Source organism: Dendrobates tinctorius, unplaced genomic scaffold, assembly GCF_039654945.1.
Source record: "Dendrobates tinctorius isolate UK_male_01 unplaced genomic scaffold, ASM3965494v1 ptg000040l, whole genome shotgun sequence".
NCBI classification, from domain to species: Eukaryota; Metazoa; Chordata; class Amphibia; order Anura; family Dendrobatidae; genus Dendrobates; species Dendrobates tinctorius.
The window spans coordinates 1099636-1108064 of NW_027361708.1; positions in this window are offsets into that span (position 1 = coordinate 1099636).

The following is an 8429-nucleotide window of genomic DNA, read 5'->3' on the forward strand; positions in this document are numbered from 1 at the left end:
CATGCTTTACAGTAGGTATGGTGTTTGATGGATGCAACTCAGTATTCTTTTTCCTCCAAACACGACAAGTTGTGTTTCTACCAAACAGTTCCAGTTTGGTTTCATCAGACCATAGGACATTCTCCCAAAACTCCTCTGGATCATCCAAATGCTCTCTAGCAAACTTCAGACGGGCCCGGACATGTACAGGCTTAAGCAGTGGGACACGTCTGGCACTGCAGGATCTGAGTCCATGGTGGCGTAGTGTGTTACTTATGGTAGGCCTTGTTATATTGGTCCCAGATCTCTGCAGTTCATTCACTAGGTCCCCCGCGTGGTTCTGGGATTTTTGCTCACCGTTCTTGTGATCATTCTGACCCCACGGGGTGGTATTTTGCGTGGAGCACCAGATCGAGGGAGATTATCCGTGGTCTTGTATGTCTTCCATTTTCTAATTATTGCTCCCACAGTTGATTTCTTCACTCCAAGCTGGTTGGCTATTGCAGATTCAGTCTTCCCAGCCTGGTGCAGGGCTACAATTTTGTTTCTGGTGTCCTTTGACAGCTCTTTGGTCTTCACCATAGTGGAGTTTGGAGTCAGACTGTTTGAGGGTGTGCACAGGTGTCTTTTTATACTGATAACAAGTTTAAACAGGTGCCATTAATACAGGTAATGAGTGGAGGAAAGAGGAGACTCTTAAAGAAGAAGTTACAGGTTTGTGAGAGCCAGAAATCTTGATTGCTTGTTTCTGACCAAATACTTATTTTCCACCATAATATGCAAATAAAATGAAAAAAAAACAGACAATGTGATTTTCTGGATTTTTTTTTCTCAGTTTGTCTCCCATAGTTGAGGTCTACCTATGATGTAAATTACAGACACCTCTCATCTTTTTAAGTGGTGGAACTTGCACTATTGCTGACTGACAAAATACTTTTTTGCCCCACTGTATCTGTTATTTTATTTTGCAATGGGGAGTTCTTCATTTTAAAAGGGGTTGTCCATGCAGTTGATAAGCCCTTCATAAAGCGAATGCTGCAAGGTTTTATCAGGAGAAACTTTGCCTTATTTCAATCCACTTGTCATTACTTTACTAATATTACTGTCTTGCTTCTAGCCAAACCAAACCAAATCTTGTATTGATGAGGGCAAACGAGCGTGAGCAACTGTTTGTAGGATGCAATTTTGCCTCTACATACCCATTATCGTCAAATGATCACTAAGCTCCTTCTTATACGTTTGTAATGAACGTGATGACATACAAACCTCTTCTATTTAGGGGTAAGAATGCTATACATTCCAGCCGGGCTTTAAAGGGTTGCCCTAAAAATAGTGTTCAATGCTAGTGAGTCAAATAATACAACTGAGCAGTCACCGTCACAAATCTTACCAACATATAAGCCACCAAGGATCACAGCTTACATAACAAGCTTACAACCTGCATGCAAGATGAAGCTGAAGCCTGATACGGCTACAAATTAAGTGTGATCATCACATTAATGAGGCTAAAAATGTGTTATCACTTTCTGGAAGCTGAACAAATGATGTGTAATAACCCTTTATCCACCCTGCAGATGGCATGTTGTAGTTGTTTTTCTAGTACATGTGACAGATTCTCTAACATTAATCTGTTAATCTTATTATGGGTCTCTTTTTCGCCAATTGTGTACGTATTGTTCGCCACTGGACAATGTCAACGGATTGATTTTCTTATTGCTTAAAATGTCCCTGTAATTTTATCTTCCAATATGATCTGACTTCAGGCTCTACATTTTAGTGATTGAAATGTCAATAATGACATCAAAGTGGTGGGACCCCACAGATCAGACATTAACTAATGGTGTAATTAGGTTAATGTCTCTGATCAGATCCCTCTAGGTTAAGTTACCTAAAAGAATTGTATGAAAAACCTGGCTTCATAGTGACCATTTGTAACTAAAGACTTCTGATTTGTGACAGTGTTCGGTGCCCCCGTTGACATGATTCCCCAGTATTGCTAATGCGGGCAAGTGGTCAAATTAGGATTTACATACATGTGGTCATAGTCTGACTAGACATGTTTAGTTTCTCTCAATTCACTTCTGTTTAGAGAAGCCACATACTACCACATGTATGTACTTCGCATACATGTCGGCACGTGACCACTTGCTTGCACTGGCAATACCACGGAATCATGACAGTGAGAGCAACGTCTGCAGTCACTCATTGTGACGGCAAACTTCTGGATGTGAATAAACCTGGACAAACCATTTAAATCAAATTTAGATGTCAGTATTAGGTATGAGATCTCATTTCATGGAGATGTATAACACCTTCAAACAGGACTGCCACAAGGGCTTTCAGGGCCACATACTGCCAAAATTTTTGGGCCCCCTTGAGACTCCACCCAGGCTTCACCCCAGCTCTGCCTCCACTCCAGCTCATCCTCCATTCCTCAAACCTTCCACAGTTCCACCACCTTTTTTGGAAAATCTCAACTTTTGCATCACATTCTCAACAATTACACATTAACAGTTCCCATCAAACATCCCATCAGCTTTTGTTTTGGCTAAAAGATTTTTTAAGACTGCCACCACGACAAGGTAAACTCTTAGGGCCCGACTCTACTCATTTCTAACCTATTAAAAATTTCTTAAAATATCCAATACTTTTTTAGGTACATTTTTATTTATTTTTCATTATTTTTTTAAAAATGATCAATGATAGCACAAGGGACAAATACCACCACACCATGACCAGACCACATATTACCACAGGAACTCTGTATATAGTGTATAGTGTACAGGTAACACCACAACAGTGATAACCAGAGACTTTATACCCAAGAGCTCTATATATGTACTATACCTGTGCACTGAGAGTGTATAGTGTCAGTGCACAGGTAACACACTGACTCACCAATGACGTCTGCAGTTGAAGTCATTCATCTTTGCTTTTCGTCTTCATCCAGTGCAGACCGCCATCTTTCTTCCAGCCAGTACTCATCTTTGCAGAAAATAACAGTTATTTATAGCTGAATGCATCCAAAGCACATTCCCCACTTTTTCTTCAACTTCTACACCATGTCTGATGAAGAAATAGCAAAGCAACATAGGACTGCCCTGCTCAGTAACAGGACCCCTTCAATTCATCATTTGCTCCACCCCATCCTCAATTAATAATTTGCTCTCCCCCACCTGCAAGTCATCACCATTTGCTGTTCCTCACCCCCCAGTCTCAATTCAGAGTCATTGCTATCCCCAACCCCCAGTCTCAACTCATCACCATTTTCTGTACCCTATCCCCACTCTCAATTCATCGTTTTTTCTCCCCACCCCATACTCAATTCCTCACCATTTGCTATCCCCAACCCTAGTCTCAATTAATCATTATTTGCTGTGTCCACACACCTGTCTCAATTAATAATTATTGTCTGTACCCCATCCCCCAGTCTCAATTTATCATTATTTACTCTCCCACACCTCATACTCAATTCAGCACCGTTTGCTGTCCCCACCACCAGTGGTAATTCATCATTATTTATTCTCCCACATCCCCATACTTAGTCATTATTTGCTGTCCTCATCCCCCAGGCTCAATTCATCAGAATTTGCTGTTTCTACATCGCATTCTAAATTCATAATTATTTACTCCCCCACATCACCATATTCAATTAATCATTATTTGCTGTCCCCATCCTCAGTCACAAGCCATAACCTTTTTGTTTCCCTACCCCTCATTCTTAATTCATCACCATTTACTCTCCCCTCCCCAGTCTCAATTCATCACCATTTGCTCATTTGCTCCCCCCCTGCACACACTAATTTTTTTTTTTTTTTTAAACTGTTTATTTTATTATCTGAAAAAGCTTTTTTCTTTTGAAAATATAAACATGAAAGGTTACACTTTAGGAAAAAGAGAAAAGGAAAGAAAATTTCCAACCTCTCTCTCCTTCTATCAAATACAACAAAACTTTTAGACAGGGGGGGAGACGTAGGGAAAGATAGGGAAGGGAAGGGTATGAAAAAGAATTTGACACATTTTGCATACAGATCAGCACATCAAAATATATAAACGGCGTTCACTGGTGATTAAGTGCTACCATTCGTAAAAAGGTCCCAAGGAGACCATATCCGTTGATATTTTCCCAACTGGTTATTAATACATGCGGTGAGGTACTCCAGTCGCCTTGTTTCCTGGATTCTCTGTTCTAGATCTTGATTCACACACTAATTTAATTAATTTCATTAAAAAAAAAAAAAAAAGAAAACATTTTTCATACTTACTTCTTAGGGCTTGTGCGCACATTGCAGATTTGATGCTTTTAGGTGCTAGCAAAACCTGAAGCCATTCTGATGCCAGTAAAGTGAATGAGAAGCCTGAAGTGTCATGCACACGTTGAGTATTTATGACATCCAGATTTGGTGCAGAAAATAATCTGCAACATGTCAATTCTCTGAGCGTTTTTGCCTTGCGTTTTTCACCATTGACCTCACTCAAATTAGTAAAAAAAAACGCAGGCAAAAATGCATAAAAAATGTGTGTTTTTTCAGCTGTGTTTTTCCTGCCAAGAGATGCAGAAATTTCTGCATCCATTTGCTCAAAGCGTGCACATTGCTTTAGGCTGTGTGCCCACAATGAGTTTTAGGTGCATTTTTGACGCTGCATATTTTCTCTGTGTCAAAGATGCAGTGTCTTATAGTTCCAGCAAAATGGAGGGAATATATAGGGATCTCATGCCCACTGTGCTTCTTTTTTACTCAGCATAAATTAACCTGCAGTGCACGATTCAATTCTGGAACATGTCAATTTCTCTTGTGGATACGCCGAGTTTTATGTGATCATTTTCCACACAGACTTACATTAGATGTGAAACATTCGCAAGTAAAAACCATACATGCTTTTTTAGTGTACAAGTGCTTCTTACTAAATTAGAATATCATCAAAAAGTTAATTTATTTCATTTCTTCAATACAAAAAGTGAAACTCATATTATAGAGTCATTACGGAGTGATCTATTTCAAGTGTTTATTTCTGTTATTGTTGATGATTATGGCTTACAGCCAATGAAAACCCAAAGGTCATTATCTCAGTAAATTAGAATAATTAACAAGACCAGCTTGAAAAATGATCTAAAATCCAAAATGTTGGCCTAGTGAAATGTATTTTCAGTAAATTCACTCAATACTTGGTTGGGGCTCCATGGAGGCAATCAGCCTGTAGCACTGCTGAGGTGTTCTGGAAGCCCAGGTTGCTTTGATAGCAGTCTTCAGCTTGTCTGCATTGTTGGGTCTGGTGTCTCATCTTCCTCTTGACAATACCCCATAGATTCTCTATGTGGTTAAGGTCAGGCGAGTTTGCTGGCCAATTACGCACAGTGATACTGTTGTCCTTAAACCAGGTATTGGTACTTTTGGCAGTGTGGACCAGAGCCAAGTCCTGCTGGAAAATGAAATTTCCATCTCTAAAAAGCTTTTCAGCAGAGGGAAGCATGAAGTGCTCAAATATTTCCTGGTAGATGGCTTTGTTGACTTTGGTCTTGATAAAACACAGTGGACCTACACCAGCAGATGAAATGGCTTCCCAAACCATCACTGATTGTGGAAACTTCACACAAGACCTCAAGCAGCTTGGATTGTGTGCCTCTCCACTCTTCCTCCAAACTCTGGGACCTTGATTTCCAAATGAAATGCAAAATTTTGTTTAATCTGAAAACACATTGGACCACCGAGCAACAGTTCTTTTTCTCCTTGGCCAGGTAAGACGCTTCTGGTGTTGTCTATTGGTCATGAGTGGCTTGACACAAGGAATGCGACACTTGTAGCCCATGTCCTAGATATGTCTGTCTGTGGCGGTTCTTGAAGCAATGTCTACAGCAGTAGTCCACTCCTTGGGAATCTCCCCCAAATTTTTGAATGGCCTTTTCTTAAAGGGAATCTGTCACCTAATTTTTGGCCTATAAGAAGCGGCCACAGCCATTAGGCGCTTATCTACAGCATTCTGTAATGCTGCAGAAGAGCCCCTGATGTAACCTGAAAGATAAGAAAAACGAGTTAGATTATACTCACCGGGGATCACAGTCCAGGATGCCAGAGGACCAGCGATAGGAAGCGGGACAGCAGCCGCGCGAGTGATGGAGCGACAGACAGCAGCCGAAGGAGCGACGGAGGACCGTGCTGCAGCCAAGTGTGGGAGGGCGGGCAGCAGAAGGGTGAGTGACGGAGGACCGGGCACTCGCCGAGAGCGTAACAATCACCAACATTAACAGAAATAAACACTTGAAATAGATCACTCTGTTTGTAATGACTATCTAATATATGAGTTTCACTTTTTGTATTGAAGAACTGAAATAAATGAAATTCTAATTTTGGGAGCAGCACTTGTATTTCCGCAGAGGAACCGCACTAAAATCTCATATAATCCGCATATGACTATAACAATAAAGATTTGTCACAGCCAAATACAAGGAAGTATCAAAAACAAAGCAGCTTTATTTAAAACATAACCTAGCAACATGAGGCAAAAACTGAAGCCTCAAAAATTTGATAAAAACGCATGCAGAAAACAAAATGAAAAGACGCAAATAACCTAATTTACTTAATAGGTGCAGAAATGGTGGAGAAAATCTGCAACATCAAAAACTCACTTAGGCCTCTTTCACTCAAATGAATGGGTCTATGCACATGTCAGCGTGTTTTCACGGACTGTGTGTCCATGTGCAAAATACACTGACATGTCCGTTTTAACACGGACACGCGGCCTGCAACACGTGCTACACACGTGCACACGTAGAACAGTCATTTTTACATGCGGGAGCGGCTGTATTGGCAGCGCTCCGGCTGTAAACATATTAACCTCTTCACGACCGCCCACAGTAGATAAACGTTGGCGCTTGCTGGGCTTTGTGCAGCGCCGACGTTTCTCTACTGTCGGCGGTTTTGTGCCCCCCAGGACCCCCAAATACCTTACAACGCGGGGATCCCGGTGCGCAATGCATGCTGGGACCCCCAACGTCATCGAGACCTGATTGGTTCAGGTCCCGATGACGTCAGCGTCACAGCAGCCAATGGGAGTGATCGCTGGGAAAGCTGCTTGTTTCCCGGCGATCTCCCTCATTGTAACGCGGCTTCTCCCTCAGATCTAACACTGACAGCTGATCAGAGGTGAAGCAGCGTTATTGTGTGACTAGATCGCTGCCTGGCACAGCTGATCGCTGCCTGGCACAGCTGTGCCAGGCAGCGATCTTGTCACACAGTAACGCTGCTTCACCTCTGATCATCTGTCATTGTGAGATCAGAGGAGAAGTCGCGTTATTATGTGCCAGGCAGCGATCTTGTCACATAGTAACGCTGCTTCTCCTCTGATCTCACACTGACAGATGATCAGAGGTGAAGTGGCGTTACTATGAGTCAGATCGCAGGGCAGCAATCTTGTGACAAAAATAAAAAAAAAAGTAAAAAAAAAAAATGCAGGGGTTAGGGCTAGGGTTAGGGTTAGGGTTAGGGCTAGGGCTAGGGCTGGGATTAAGGTTATGGGTGTGTTGGTGTTAGGTTTGTGGTTAGGGTTATGGTTAGGGCTGAGATTAGGGTTAGGGGTGTGTTGGGGTTAGGGTTGGAATTAGAATTGGGGGTTTCCACTGTTTAGGTACATCAGGGGCTCTGTAAATGCAATATGACGCCCGCAGACCATTCCATCAAAGTCTGCATTTCAGAACGTCACTACTTCCCTTCCGAGCCCCACCGTGTGCCCAAACAGTAGTTTTCTCCCACATATGGGGTACCAGCGTACTCAGGACTCAGGACAAATTGGACAACAACTCTTAGGGTCCAATTTCTCCCGTTACCCTTGTGAAAATAAAAATTGGGGGCTAAAAGATCATTTTTGTGGAAAAAAAATGATTTTTTTATTTTCACGCCTCTACATTATAAACTTTACTGAAACACTTGGGGTTCAAAGTGCTCACCACACATCTATATAAGTTCCTTGGGGGGTCTAGTTTCCAAAATGGGGTCACTTGTGGGGGGTTTCCACTGTTTAGGTACATCAGGGGCTCTGCAAACGCGACATGACACCCACAGACCATTCCATCAAAGTCTGCATTTCAGAACGTCACTACTTCCCTTCCGAGCCCAGCCGTGTGCCCAAACAGTAGTTTTCTCCAACATATGGCGTACCAGCGTACTCAGGACAAATAGGACAACAACTCTTAGGGTCCAATTTCTCCTGTTACCCTTGTGAAAATAAAAATTGGGGGCTAAAAGATCATTTTTGTGGAAAAAAAAATGATTTTTTTATTTTCACGCCTCTACATTATAAACTTTACTGAAACACTTGGGGGTTCAAAGTGCTCACCACACATCTAGATAAGTTCCTTGGGGGGTCTAGTTTCCAAAATGGGGTCACTTGTGGGGGGTTGCCACTGTTTAGGTACATCAGGGGCTCTGCAAACGCGACATGACACCCGCAGACCA